A 15,587-nucleotide genomic window follows, 5' to 3' on the forward strand; every position below is an offset into this window, starting at 1 on the left:
CTAGTGGCATTGTCACAAACTACTCATTTACTCTTAAGAAAAATGACACTGTATCCTTTTACATAAAGAAATCAATTGCTCTAACTACACATAATAAGTGTTCAGCATGCAGCTGTATACATATGCTGAGATTATACATATAGCTCACAACCATGAGTGTTGCAGGTCCTGAACATACACTTGCTCTGACTCAAACATACTAAATTAGATACAAAAAGGTCGCAGGTAGAAGAGATGTCTAGATATCTTAGTTACAACTAGCGTGCTCCAATTAACAGGTAGAGATCACGGGCAGTTTGATGCATGCCTAAAAATTTTGCTATTTACAAACCAAATACTACTGATCTGAAGGTATTTTCATGCTCAATGAGATTGAATGGCTCAATGTAGTAGATCAGCCCTTCACTTTGCCGGCCCCTGAATTCTCTGAAGAACTATTCCTTCCATGATGTTGCCCCACGTGTGAGTAAATAATATCATAGTCAAGGAGGTAATTCGTTACGTACAAAGTAAAATGTAAAACATCAGCAGCAGTAGAATGAACTATCAATAATGGAAAATGTATGTCGATCTTGTCGCATGGTAAACAAAACATGATTTGAGGTAGACACATGGATGAACTGTGGTGACCATGTGGATATTAATCAAGGAGAAAGAATACAGAGATGGTTAGTTGCATATCTTTTAAAGCATGAACAGTATTCTCATCCAAGTGGGCTGCTGTACCAGTACGTATTCATTCACAATATTCAGGAAAATCCTAGATAGTAAAACATTGTAGATCAGAAGTGTTTTTTCTATGTAAATTCCATGTCAACAAAACAAACAGAATATAGAGTGGTCATGAATTTGGAACCATAACAGTAGCAAGGCAAAAGGAAGTCAATATGAGGAGAACATTGTTGGGTGGTACTCACTGAACCCTGCTGAAAACGAAGATATGGTAAGTTAAAGCTTCATGGAGAAACTACACATCAGAAGATTGTGGATCAATGAGCCCCAACAAAATGGGAAGTTAAAGCTTCATGTACAAAAAAGGGCACTATCCTGCAGCAAAAGTAAATTAAAGAAATCACATCAAAAGTGGAGTAGGATATGTTCAGAACTACAATTAAAAATGCGAGAAAACCATGCTCAGCTTTCTTTAGCAACAGTTCACTTTCACCACTACCTGGTTGTACCTCTTTAATGTCCAAGAATGTTTTCTTCTCTGCATAGAGTATGGGTCAAAAGTCAAAATGGCAAAAAAGGCGCCGACATCGGTTACTTGGAAACAATAATTAACTTTTGTAGTTTGTTTACCTTCTTTTGTCTCTGGAGTATACTTTGTCTGTCTACACTTCTGCTCCAGAAAGACAGGAAAATTGTAAGTAACAATGAAAGAAAGAAGAATTGATTACCTGACTTCTTCATTACCGCCTTGATGTCTTGTTCAATTATTACCTAACTTCTCAATATACTTGGATGAATAATCCTTCTGTTTTCCCTTCTTTTTTGTGTTTGCAAGCAACAGTTTAAATGATGCTAAGTTTTTTTGCTTATTACAGCAGAGGTGATGGATTTTATACTATTGTATTTCTGGAAATGCAGTGATGGATTTTATACTATTGTATTTCTGGAAATGCGTGTACACTGAATTGCAATCTGAAGGAGTGATGGAAGTGAAGGCTGCGTGCTTTTTCTTTAAGATAATCTAATTGCATGCTTTTTCTTTAAGATAATCTAATTGTGTACTTTTTCTTTAAGATATCTAATAGATGATATATTACTTTTGCTTCAGATTTAAGAGTGTTCGATGTGCTACATACAAAAAAAATGAGATCTAGGTATATTCCCTTGAATTATTTACTACATACGTTTTCATGTGAGGGCTGTTTATAGAAAGCAACTGAAATAATAATCAGGAATAGAGAATATGCTAGTAATCCTTTTTTATTATACTTTCCCTTGTATTCATTTTGTTGTAAAGATAATAATCAGGAAGTGGCAGGTATACAATTTCAACATATGTTCTGTCTCAATTCTTTATCCCATCTCATATTGAAGTGTGGGCAGAGATAATTATACATTGTATGCCATGAAGGCTAATCAGTAAATTGGAGAATGCATGTTTTTTTATTCCAACATATGTTACCGTTCTTCACAATTCCTAGGTGTGGTTAATCTAGATGTGAAGGTTATCGTACTAAGTGGATCATTTAATTGGCTAAAAATGGTATTGCCTTTCAGTGGTTTTATTTTACAATTGCATGCAAAAGGCAAGTTTATTGACATAATTACTTTTAATTGACGAACAAAGTATGCCTCCAATATTACTATTATGCTTTTCCTTAGCGTGCGTTGCCCACATTTCTTATGCTACCTTAGTATAGTAGTGGTGTGTGCATCGGATGATTGCTTGGAAAATAAGCTAATTATTGCTCTTTGTATTCATTTGGGAGCTGGCTGTTATAACTTATTATAATTTTGTATATGTTTTGGATTCTTTGCAGGTTTTGCAGTTAGTCTGGAGATTGAAGTTTTTCAGTAGGATTACTTGGGTCCAAATAGCTGTGTGGAATTGGCTATGTAGTGTTGGAGATTAAAATCACCTAGTGGTGCATTTTCAACGAAGTCATGTTACTCGATTTTTTAAATGCTTATAGCGCCTTCTAGATATGCTTGTGATGTTTTGATATTAATTTTGTTTTTTGAATCAGACTTGTATTGTCTTGTGAACAAATGCTATTTTCTGAATGAATATAATTGGTTGTCTTGTTGTAAATTGTGATGCATCGAGAAAACAAGCTGGACTAAAAAAGGGGGCTAATGGGGCGGATTGCAATGAAATTATTAGGCCAAAACCCTAATTGGGCTTTACTACAGGGGCCATGCTCGCCTCCATGTCAGATCCACGTAGACGCCAAGTTAGGTCCATGTTGCTTCCACATCATGAAAATCGGTGACGGCTTGTTCCGTCATATCCTAGTTTGGGCCGGGCGGGCCTGGGGCAGATCCATGACGGCCAAGGATCGTCATGGAAGGTTATATGTGAAATTATGACGCGATATACATGACGGATTTCAAATCCGTCATGGGTGGGCACGCATGACAGTTTTTGGTTGATTTGTGACGGACTAGGTCCGTCATGTATTAACAACTTTCTTGTAGTGGTCCTGCTTGCTGGGGGCAGCGGTGGCTGAAGGCGGCAGCGGATTCTGCTCAAGGTGCGGCCTTCGTGGCTGCGGTGGGCGGCGGATCTGACGCGGCGGCAGTGGTGCTGGTGGTTGTGGGCGAGCCGGGTTCCGGCCAGATCCGGCTAGATTTGTCGCCGGGGACCCGGCTGGTGGCGCAGGGCGGTGGCCGGAGCGCGTCCTGGTCGTGGATGCTGGCTGACTCTGGCCAGGGTGCGGCGGCGCGTGTGTGGTGGCGGTGGCGGCACAAGTGTGGTGGCTGATCTGGTGGCTGTGTGGCCGACGGACTCAACGGCTGGAGTCCGGCGGGCGGCCCGGGATGGGCAGTGGCCTGGTGTGGCTGCTGCTCCGGCCGTGGAGTGATCCACGGTAACTTGGCATGTCGGCTGCGGCGGCGGCTGACATTTTCGGCGTCGGTTCGACCGTAGGCGGCGTGCGGCGGCCTTCGATTCCTCTCCGCGTCGCCCACACACCACTTCCATCGAAGGACTGGACTTTTCTCAGCTGTGGTACATCGCCCGTCTCACGCCCGGCAGCAGTACCGCGCCCGTCTCGCGCCCGGCGACAGGACCGCGCCCGTCTTGCACCGGCGGCAGGACCACGTCCGTCTCGCGCCCGGCAGCAGGACGAGCTGATGGCGGCCAGTTGGGGGCAGCTCAAGGGTGCGAAAGGCGGGGCCTTTCCACCCGTCTCTATAGGTGGCGTGGCGCTGGGTAACTGGTGAGGTGGCGTCGAGGTCTTGGATTCCGGGGTGGCGGCCCTCGTGGTGGTGTCGCGGTGCTCATGGGCAAAGCCCGTGCCTTGGTGCTGCCCAGTGACCATGGTCGTGTGGGCGGCATGGTCGTTGGGGTGTGACGTTCGGTGGCGGTGAGTATGGGCCGGGGTGAAAACCTGTTCTATCTTCAGACGGACCGGCGGCGGCGAAGCTCGCTCCCTTCCTGAAGGCGTCGTCGCGGCCATCATTGCCCGTCGTGTTGCTCTAGGGGAAACTCCGACTCTCGGGTCGGGCGGTGGCGGCGCTTCGGTGTCGTTTCCTTCCTGAAGGCACCGCCTTGGAGCCCACGGTTCGTCATATGCGGCTTCATCTCTTCGCGGTGGCGTGTTCACGGGCGAGGACCCGGCTGCTCTTGTAGTGCTTGGGGTGGTGTTGCTGCGCTCAGCGCTTATGTATCTTGCCTTGGGTGTGTGCGTGTGTTGTGGTGGCGTGCGTTTGTACCGGGTTGTTGTTGGTCGATGCTTTATATATAAAACGGGGCGAAAGCCTTTTTCGGTAATGCCAACAAAGAAACCGCAAACTGCACTTCTGACATGCAATTGTTGTTCACAAATTGCAGTATCCTGTTCAGTTTATTGATCTGTAGAATCTTTTCTCTTTATGAAAGGAAGAAAGGAAAGGCTAGGATCTTCCTAAATTTGCTCTGGCTTGAAACATAAACCATGTGCAGTATCTTGTTCAGTTTATTGTTCTCTTACATGCTAGGTATCCTATGTGTATTTTCTTTTCTTGGCTAAGTTTGAGATCCAGTAGCTAATGTCGTTTTTCCGTCATCAGGATGCTGCCAACAATCTATACAGAATATTTTGTCGAGACCTCCCACAGTCCAAAATTTGACTTCGAACTCCTTCTGTGTAGCATGCTCATGCATTTGATGCCTCATAAATTTGTAGTGTAAGTTGTTGATTCACAACTCTTGCTTATGTGAATTTTGGTTCTCATGGATGACTTGGCAAAACATGAGTTGGGCTACGTTTATACTGCATCGGTTTGCTCGTTCAGTTCAGCCGTTTGCTCGTTTGGTTATATAAACCATAAGTAAAGTACTCCATCCTGCACTGTGCTAGCTCTCCTTTTATTGCAAACTGCATGTGGTGGGCACAATTAGCTATGTGGATGCAAAGTTAAACCAATGGCTAAACAGATCAAACAAGATGGATCAGTTACCTGACAGTAGTCCATGTTAGCTAATTAGTTAATTAGCTCTGTCCAAGGAAGTTGTCTGCCACTGTAATTACCCTGTTAGCTGTGAGTTTTTTTGGGGGCATATGAATGTCGGCAAAGAAAGATGGCGTCCTTTCGGTCTTTTTTTGGAGGATGCGAAATCCTTAATAACGAATGGCAAGGAGTGTTTCAGGCACACAGAGTAAACAACTTGGCTAGCTAGCGTACAATTTTGCGCAGATCTAATAGGTCTGTAAACATTACCACAAAGCCAAATAAATATGTCTGTAAACCTGGTAGTAGCCCACGCTATGTAAATTGTTAATTACCTCCGTCCAATGCAGCTGTCTGGTACTGTTATTACTCCGTTCAATGGCTTTCACAGTCTCACTCCTCACTCGCTCCCGTCCACTTCCACCTAGCTACTATGCGTCGCCGGAGAGCATCTGTCTGCCAGTACGCCAAGCTACTCTGCGTCCGACTGCTACTGTAGCTGCCGCGTCATGGAGGCGACGCGCCGGTGGAGGATCTGAGCGGCTGCTCGTGGAGGCAACTCACCGGAGGAGCTCAACTGCTCCTCCCGGCGGCAGCGCGTCAGAAGAGGAGCTGAGCTAGTGATCCCAGAGGCAACGCGCCGGAGGAGGATCTAAGCTTCTGCTCCTCTAGGTTGCTGCTGTCACGCTGACCCTGAGGTCTTCTCCGCCGTCTGCGTTGTCCATCCATCCCAAAGGTTGGTTAGGTAGTTCAAGTGTGATTTGCCTCTCTTTACGCCTAGCAAGCTAAGCTTCCTGCTTGAATTTGACATTACCTTGTTATTGCAGAAAAATTAACCAGCAACAATGGCGATGGTGCTGGATGCATTTGCGTCCTACCTGGTGGACATGCTCACGCGGGCAGCAACAGATGAGGTGAATACGATGTTGGGCGTCTCCGGCCAGATTGACAAGATGGGAGACAAGCTTCGGGACCTCAAGAACTTCCTGGCCGATCCCGATAGGAGGAACATCACCGACGAGACTGTTCGAGAGTGGGTGGGGCAGCTCAAGCGTGCCATGTACGAAGCTACTGACATCCTTGACCTCTGCCAGCTCAAGGCCATGGAGCGTGGATCATCCTCGGTTAATGCAGGGTGTCTCAAACCCTTGCTCTTCTGCATGCGGAATCCCTTCCATGCTCATGAGATCGGCACCCGCATCAAGGCGCTCAACCAGAGGCTCGACTCCATCAAGGAGCGGAGCGCTGCTTTCATGTTTATGAATCTTGGGTCCTATGAGGATCATCGCAGCAACACCCATGCCTCTCACCATGGTAATCCAAACCAGGAGACGGTAGGGGACTTTGACCGGTCGGCTATTGTTGGAGACAAGATTGAAGAAGACACAAGAGCACTGGTGGCCCAGATCATGCATACAGGAAAGGATGTCAACAATGGCATCAAGGTGGTTGCTATCGTAGGTGTTGGTGGGATCGGCAAGACCACCCTCGCCCAGAAGGTCTTCAATGACGAGGCAATCCAAGGTAAATTCAGCAAAAAGATATGGTTGAGCGTCAACCAAAACTTCAATGATGTTGATCTGCTGAGAAGGGCCATCATCGAAGCCGGAGGAGATGCCCAACCACCTGAAAGTGCAAAGACCAGCCTTCATGAAACCCTCAAGAACAGATTGATTGACCACAAGACCATTCTGGTAATGGATGATATGTGGAACCATAGAGCATGGGATGACGTGCTGAAAATACCCTTATTCAATGCTGCTGCTTCAGGCAGCCGAGTCCTCGTCACTACCAGAGATGAAGGTGTTGCCCGAGGCGTGAAAGCTATCTTGCCGTACCACCATGTCGACACATTAGCGCCTGAAGATGCTTGGTCATTGCTCAAGAAGCAGGTATGTTCTTAATTAAATACTAATCTTTCAGTGAAGTGAATAATCTATCTCCATCTTCGTATTAAGAGTACTATGTTGTTAATTAAGAGAAATGTTAGGATGCTCCCAAATTAATGAGCCATTAATTACATGTAATTTAGTGACTTCTATGTACTGTTACCTCTTGGAGGTAAGAGGTTGTCAGTAATTTTGCAAGTGCCAACAAAGCATGGTGCTAAACAAGGAAATATGCCACAAGACTAATTGAGACACATTCAAAGACACCTAGATTTTTTCTAATCAAGTTTGAAAATAATTAGAAATTTGGATAATTATATATGTATCATGTCTACCCGTGAAGAGACATGGGTCATATATTCATGTAGTGAGTAACCTTTTGTGAATATATAGTCAACAGTGGCATAGGACATAATATAAATTAAAAGTTATTTTAAGACAGAAAAATAACAATTTTGGTGAACCCCTGCCAATACAACAAAAGAATATAACACGAATATAACTAGGCTAGTAGTTGGCAGTAATTTTGCTAGAGAATTTGCACACAAATTTAGTACTTGATGTTTGTCGTAGTATTATGCATTATAGACACTCGAGGGAGTAGATAATTTCATGTTACCTTAAATATGAAAACGAACAAAACAGTATACGATTTCTGCTAAATTTGGAGTTACTTCCTATAACAGGGATGAGAGATTAGTGCTAAAGTATATTCTTCCTGCAGTATGTTCCATCTTGTAAAAAGAAAAGGAAAGAAAATTTGTTTTCTGCTAGGCATAAAGTATGTATGTTATACATAGTTAATTAACTTTATCGGTCCCTTCCATGATATGTTCGCAGGTACGCTCAAGTGAGATAGATGAAGACCACATCAATACGCTAATGGATATCGGACTGAAAATTATACAGAAATGTGGTTGTTTACCACTTGCTGTTAAAGTAATGGGAGGACTCTTGCGTGAAAGAGGGGGGCTCCGGCGTGACTGGCAGCAGGTTTTGGATGATTCTAAATGGTCAACAACTAAAATGCCCGATGAGCTCGACCACACAGTATACATAAGCTATGAATATATGCCTTCTTACCTGAAGCAATGCTTTCTGTACTACTCTCTTCTCCCTAAAAGTAGAAATTTTACTATAGATGAAGTTGTTGCAATGTGGATTAGTGAAGGATTTATTCACGGAAATTCTAATGATTTAGAAGAATTGGGAAAAAAATACTACAAGGATTTGGTATCTAGGAACCTCATAGAGCCTGATAAATCGTATGCTAATCTATGGGTTTGCAGCATGCATGATGTTGTGCGCTCATTTGCTCAGTATATGACTAAAGATGAAGCACTCATGGCTAAAGATGGAGATAATGATATTCTTGCTGAACTTAGTTCACAAAACTTTCTGCGGTTGTCCATAGAAACTGACCAATCACAATCAGGTGAACTTGATTGGAAATCTCTACAGGCACAACAATCAGTGAGAACATTGATCTCAACTATCCAGATTAAGATGATGCCTGGTGATTCATTGGTTAATTTTTCTAGTTTGCGGACTCTGCATATAGAATCTGCAGATATGGCTGTGCTGCTTGAATCGTTGCATCTGCTCAAGCACCTGAGATATCTAACACTAGTAAATGCTGGTATATCTGTACTTCCAGAAAACATTGGCAAGATGAAACTATTACAATTCCTTGACCTTGGTGGATGTACAAAATTGGTGAATCTTCCTGACAGCATTGTGAAGCTTGGCCAACTGAGGTTACTTTCACTTCCCCAAGCAAGTATGGTACCTAGAGGGTTTAGTGGTCTGACAAATATGAGGATACTAGATAAGTTTCGAGCCCACATGGTTGGTGATTGGTGCAGTTTGGACGAGTTGGGGCCTCTTTCCCAACTCAGGTTTCTTGAATTAGTTCAATTGGAGAATGTATCTGCTGCCTTGTTTGCTGCTAATGCTAGGCTCGGCGAGAAGATGCATCTTATCAGTCTAATCATGTACTGCACCAGTAAACTGGGAGATGATGGGTTGGTCAAAGAGAAGGAAGGTGTCTCTGAGGAAGAGCAGCAACGAATTGAGAAGGTTCTTGATAAGCTCTGCCCTCCACCTGGTGTAGAAGATCTTCATATCAGTGGGTATTTTGGCCGGCAACTCCTGAGCTGGATGATGTCCACATCAATGGTGCCCCTCAACAACTTGAAGACTATATTGTTTTATGATCTGGCTTGTTGCACACAACTTCCTAATGGGTTGTGCCAGCTCCCCAGTCTACAGGTTCTACAGGTCTGTCGTGCTCCATGCATCAAACATGTTGGGACTGGATTTTTGCAGGCGGCAGCAGCTTCATTTCCAAGGTTAAATGTATCGAAGTTGTTCGACATGGTGGTATGGGAGGAGTGGGAGTGGGAGGAGCAAGTACAAGCGATGCCCCATTTGGAGGAGCTTGTGCTCTGTGATTGCAAACTGAGGCATTTTCCTCTAGGCCTTGCCTCCAATGCAAGCTCTTTGAAAATATTAGGTCTACAACATGTCAAGCAGCTCAGCTACATTGAGAGCTTTCCTTCTGTTGTTGATCTTACAGTGATTGATTGCCCCGACCTGGAGAGGATCACCAGTCTCCCCAATCTGCAGAAGCTTGCCATCGCCAAGTGGCCAAAGTTGAAGGTGTTGGAGCGTATCGCTTCTCTCGAGAGTCTGGGCTTGGAGGATTACACCATGGAAGAACTCCCAGAATACATGCGAGACATAAAGGCAAGGCATCTGCAGTTATTCTGCAGGCTATGGTTGCTCTCTGCGATAGCAGCGGGACAATCTGGCACCGAGTGGGACAAGTTCAGCCAAGTGGAGCATGTCAAGGCATATGCAGGCGATGGAGACAACCAAAGAAAATGGTACGTTTTGTACACGAGAGGAGACAGCTGCAAGTTGGATTCAAATATCAGCAGCTCTACCGTATTTGAAGGTACATAAAATCAAACATACGTACAAGTTTTGTCTTAATTTGTTTGACCACTCTTTCTGCCAGTTTAGAAGTTTATTTGATTTTATCTCCTGCTTTTCGTCCATATATTCTGTACCTTCCTAGTGCATGTTGCTAAGTACTCCCTCCGTAAACTAATATAAGAGCATTTAGATCACTACTTTAGTGATCTAAATGCTCTTATATTAGTTTACAGAGGGAGTATTTGTCTTCTTACTTGTTCTTCTAGGTTTTCTCGAGTTTAACATATATAGAGTATCATGTAACCACTTTTGTACTTTTCTTGCCATGCAGATACCTTATCTTCTATGTTGGACGCACAAGGATTTGAGTCTGTGTACAAAATGAGAAGAAGTACCTTCAGTTACATCTGCAGCTTGGTGAGGATCCCATTTCTTGAAGATACGATGGCAAGGAATCAGACCTTTGTTGATGGGAGAGTAATGTCTTTACAAGATCGAGTAGCCATTGCTTTGAGAGTGTTGAACTCTGGTGAGTCACCAGTTATCGTAGGATCCTCTCTTGGTGTGAACGAGTCAATTGTCTCGCTGGTAACTCAGGTGTTTATTGAGGCTATGTGGGAGCGAGCAATGCACCACTGCAGCTGGCCTGGCTCCGCTAAAATGGAGAAGATTAAGCACAAATTTGACAAGATCCACGGCCTGCCAAACTGTTGTGGCATTGCACATACTGCTCGTATCTCGTTTGGATCAAGAAACTGTGACGACGTGGAGAATGAGAGCGAGCTAATCCAAGTCGTCGTAGATCCAGATATGAGGTTCCTAGACATTTGGTGGAACTTGTCAGCTAGTATGAACCAATCGAGCCTTTTGCTCGACTCTGAGCTCCTTGAGAAGTGCGAGAATGGTGTTTGGCTTAATGGAAGTACAATGAGGTTATCAGATCGATGGCTTGGATGTCGGGGAATACATAATTGGTGATACTGGATACACTCTTCGTCCGTGGCTCCTGACACCTTACCAGATGGAAAATGGTGTCTCACTCTCATACTACAAAGTGGAGTTCAACAGGAGACACTCTGCAGCTACAGCCGTTGCAGTAAGGGCGTTGGGAAGGCTGAAAGACACGTGGAAATGCCTACAGGGAGAAGGTTGGCATCCAAATAATCAAACTGAGATGCACTCGACAATCGGCACATGTTGTGCGCTGCATAACATAGTGATAGACATGGAGGGGGATCAGGAGGAGAGTTACACCGCTCAAGTGCGGCAACTAGCAGATGAGGACGCCGTCAGGACGAGGGATGCACTGTCCCAGCACTTGATTGAATCTGGAGGTAAAAGAACATACCTGGTAGTATATTTGTTTGAATTTATGCTGTATGTGTCTATTTTATCGTTTACGTCCTATCCAATTGATTCCATCTTTCCTCTGCTTTATTAGTTCACACAATGGCTGTAGAGCAAGCGGCAGTAGTTGCATCCAGTTCAGAAGATAAAAGCAAGGAACAAGAAGTACACCGACGATTAACAGCAGATCGAGGAAAGGAGAGGGTGCATGAGAGTTAGCTAAGGAGACCAGATCAGCTCGTCCTCTGCACCGGATTTGGTAATCATTTTTTTCTCTGCTATTAGTTGTGCTTCAAGGGACATTGATCTTCTTATTTCCTTCTTCTGCTATGGCGCTAATTAATTGAGTAATCTCAGTGGAAATCATTATATCCCTTGGTGATATGTTAAACTACATGGAAAGATACCCACCTATTAGTATTTATTGCCCTTTCTGCATTGGCTATTGTTTTGGTTGTCCATTCAATCGATAGCATGCATGATTTGGACAGTTAACTCCGTGTCAATGATTTGCTCTACACTGCTAGTACTTGATAATGAACATCCTTGCTATGCTTATTAAACCCAGCTCAGCCAATGCTACTTCTTGGTTATCTCATTTACTTCAAATCTTGATTGATGTGCAGGTGGACGGAAGATTAGCTGGCCTTGTAGACACATCTTCATCCTGCAGCTGCTTGATTACATCAAATCAAATCGGCATGAATGTAGTGCAGGCCCTGGAAATGGAGCCAAAGGCTAATGTGATGCTGCAAAACATGAATTAAAAGTTGGATCGACAATTTGTTTTCGTTGCCATATCTTTGGCAAAGACATTTGTTTGTGTATCTTATATTGTTGGCTGTAGTCTTGTGATTGAGAAAACACCCAGTAACATAGCTGCATGGAGACGCTATTTGTGATTTATTTTTCAGTTGCTTTGCTGTAAGCTGAAGCTTTTATGCGTTGAGTAAACAGTCAAGACAGACGATTTGCGATCTTATATCCTTGACATTGAGTTAGCTGCTGTAACCTGAAGGAAGGAAGGATTTGCAAAGATGCATCATGGCAGTTTAGGCTTGACAGGTGTTTGGGCACCATTAATTCAGTTGTACTTAGACTGCAGGTTGGTGTGCAGGTCAGGCAACCAGGAGGAGAATTTCCCAGCGGCAGCGGTTGCTAGACTGCAGATTATCTGAGCCTGGGGCCAAGTGCTCCTACATTTGAATTCGTCCAAGTGATCAGGTTACTCTGTTCAAGTAGTAGTAGTGTTCCTTTATAAATTTCTTCATGGGGTGATTCCGTGCATCTCTGGTCCGGTGTTTAATCCGACCGGACATGAGAAATGCAGAGGAGCAACTGGGTATGGCATTCCCTTCATGCTTACGTTGTGTGTTGAAGTTGGCATCTTGCTTGTTTGAAAGCCTTACGGCCGGTTGTGCTGAATGTATATTCAGTTTACAACACACATTCAATACTGAATGTTGTCATGTCGGCCTGTTCAACTGGTCTAGTGCAGACGAGCAACTGGGTTTCTACCGCACACATTAATCTCTACTATTAAAGGAGGATCGAACGTCGTGATTGGTACGACAACCATCACGCGAGGGCTATGCCCGCGTTAGCCCAAAAATCCAACTCCAAATCAGCCCACGCACAGAAAACCACGACCAAGAAAAAAACAGTTCGGCTCACCCACGACCGACTCACCCACGACGCACGCCCAACTCTTTCCAACCCCTCCTCTTCTTTCTTCGTTGGAGTCGCCCCAACTCCTCCAACCCCATCGATTCCAATCTCATCTGTCCCGAGAAACTTCAGTGGACTCGGTCGTGGCGACGAGGGGTGACGGCTCGCCCTCTCTCCGTTGAGTCTTGCTCCGTCTCTGCCCTCCATCCTTGTCTTCCGCGGCCGGCAGCTTCGGCGATTTGGGTTAGTGGCAACCGTGAACTATGCGAGGAGGGTGTGCGTCCTAGAATCCGACGGGTCGTCTTCATCGCAGGCGGCTACGGCGAGGACCGTGTGGCGGAGCGGATGGTGTACGAGGACGCGTAGAAGGCCAACAGCTCGAACTTGACGCCCTTTGCCTCCGTCAAGGACAGTGTCACAGGTGCGTAGATCTTGATCCTTTCCTTCGATGCCGTTGTCTGATTGTCTCCGTTCCTGTCAAACCAGTATTCTGCATGGCCGGTGCTTTCGCTCGATGGCAAAACGAACACATAGCAAACCTGGCTTGCCTTAAGGGGTTAAATCAGCTAACAATGTAGCTAGCTAGCTTTGCCTTGAGATGGATCGAATTGGTGGATTGATTGATCGACTAGCAGGTGGATTCTATTGATCGACTAGCAACGCACGCGCACACTGGTATGTGACGTATTTACTGTTTATACTTTAACTCACGGTGATAAAACCTAGGAGCTACATGTATCACCTGTCTAAGTAGAGATTAGGATTTCTATATTACTTTGGACAAGCAATCGTTGGTGAACTCTGGCTATATGCATGTGAGATCTATACGTACCCAACTGAGAGAACTAGCAAGCTGCTGACTCATTGTGCTAATTTAAGTAGTGCTAAGCTATCATCTAACCTAACTATTAGTCTATTACTAGATTTATCGATATAGTTCATGTTTGGTGCTTTTCCATTTTTTGCGAATGGACCGGATTCTGAAATCGCATGTTTCAATTAGGTTTTGATCGGTCAGCTTGAGTAGTAATTGTTTTTATTGTCCCATTTGTTCTTTCATATAGGCTACCTTGCTATGTTGTACTATAAGATACTTCATATAGGAGGTCAAGCTTAAGGTACAATTCTTAACTTGTTGAGAATCATGTTAATCATGATATTTGCCTGCTTCAAAATGCTCCTTGAGGTGTTAGTTGACAGTCCTCTGAATATTCTTTGTTTTTTTTTTTACAGAATTTGACCATTTGTGCAGGCTTTCGTTCATCATGGATCGACCTTAGTCTTAACGATTACCCTATCCAACATGCAACCCCTGGGATGTGGTGCTCAATCCTGCTATTTCTTAGTCCATTAGTTTTTATGCGTTTTCACCTCAGAGATTTTATTAATTTTCAGTTGATTTCTAACTAGAGATGCACATAAATAACTTTGTTCTGATTTTCATAAAAGAAATATGGCATGCACCTAGCTAGAGGTTATTGACTATATGTTGCAACCCATTTTATTATGTTGGTCTTTCTTTACACCATTTTCTATTGTTGTTTATTGAACATAAACAACAAGAGAATGAACAGAAGTGTGTTTGGGTCAGGCCCCGATACAACATCTCACTTCTTGTTTTTGGAAATCCTATATACTTAACTCCAAGAGGTCACCAGCTAAAGGGATGGTACTTTATGATTTTGTTTTTGTTTTTTTTCACTAAGCTTGACAATATCTCACCAACTGTAGCAGTAATGTGATTCGATCCGTAGGTTGTGCTTGGCAATAAAATAGAAATTTTGCTACCGAGGTATCGAGGAAAGGATAAAAATATTGACTGTTTTCGTTTGTATGGTTGTGGTCGGGACGCAGATTTTTTGAACACATGCACCCAGGCCCATCTATCTTAGCTCTCCAATATTGCTTTGAGATCTGTGCAACACAACTAACATTTTACATGTAAAATTTCTCTTTTTTGTTTCTCTCATATAGAACATGTCTTGAATCTCAAACTTTGCAGCACAATAAAGCTTTCTAACTAGAATGTGAGATAAAACTTTCATATTTTTTGGTCCGACATAAATTCTAAAAATAAGATTTTCTAACCAAAAAAATATTAATTCATATATTTATATTGGACGAAAAAATCTGAAAGTTTTATCCCAGATTCTAGATAGAAACCTTTGCTGTGTTGTGGAAGTTTGAAGTTCAAAACATGTTCTATGTGAGAGAAACAAAAAAGAGAAATGTGCTTGCACGAATCGCGATGCAAAAAATGGATGGCTAGGATAGACAGGCCTGGGTGCAGGTGCTCTAAAACATATTTTCCATTGTGGTCGTAGTCTATTTTATGCCTGTTTCTGTGGAACTGTATTCAGCTCCACGTAAAAATAGACGATTAGTCTTGTTTAATCCTTTGAGTGTATACTAAAGTTCCTGGTACCTTTACATTTTTATCACATCATGCAATGATATAAACCCAGAAAAATTCAGATAATATGCATTACTTTTTTGTAAAGCCATTACACTGCGCCTCCCAGGAGCATCTCAAATGCTCTTGGAGAAATTTGATATCAACAAGTTAACCGGGGTTTTTTCCCCTTCTCTTTGTTTTGCATCACTATGTTCTTATCTATGAAGCCTTGGGCACCCTAT

The 15,587-nt window shown here is 43.5% G+C and overlaps 1 pseudogene across 1 annotated transcript; it reads left to right on the forward strand.

Moving 5' to 3' along the window:
- The first annotated feature begins 5,937 nt into the window (after window positions 1–5,937).
- LOC125525491 (putative disease resistance protein RGA3) lies at window positions 5,938–12,178 on the forward strand (annotated as a pseudogene). The gene is made up of 5 exons (XR_015611078.1): window positions 5,938–6,998; window positions 7,836–9,954; window positions 10,267–11,269; window positions 11,377–11,541; window positions 11,909–12,178. The product of XR_015611078.1 is annotated as a putative disease resistance protein RGA3 (transcript).
- Window positions 12,179–15,587: the final 3,409 nt, after the last annotated feature.

Source organism: Triticum urartu, chromosome 7A (assembly GCF_056163025.1).
Source record: "Triticum urartu cultivar PI428250 chromosome 7A, HENAU_Tu73, whole genome shotgun sequence".
Classification (NCBI taxonomy): Eukaryota; Viridiplantae; Streptophyta; class Magnoliopsida; order Poales; family Poaceae; genus Triticum; species Triticum urartu.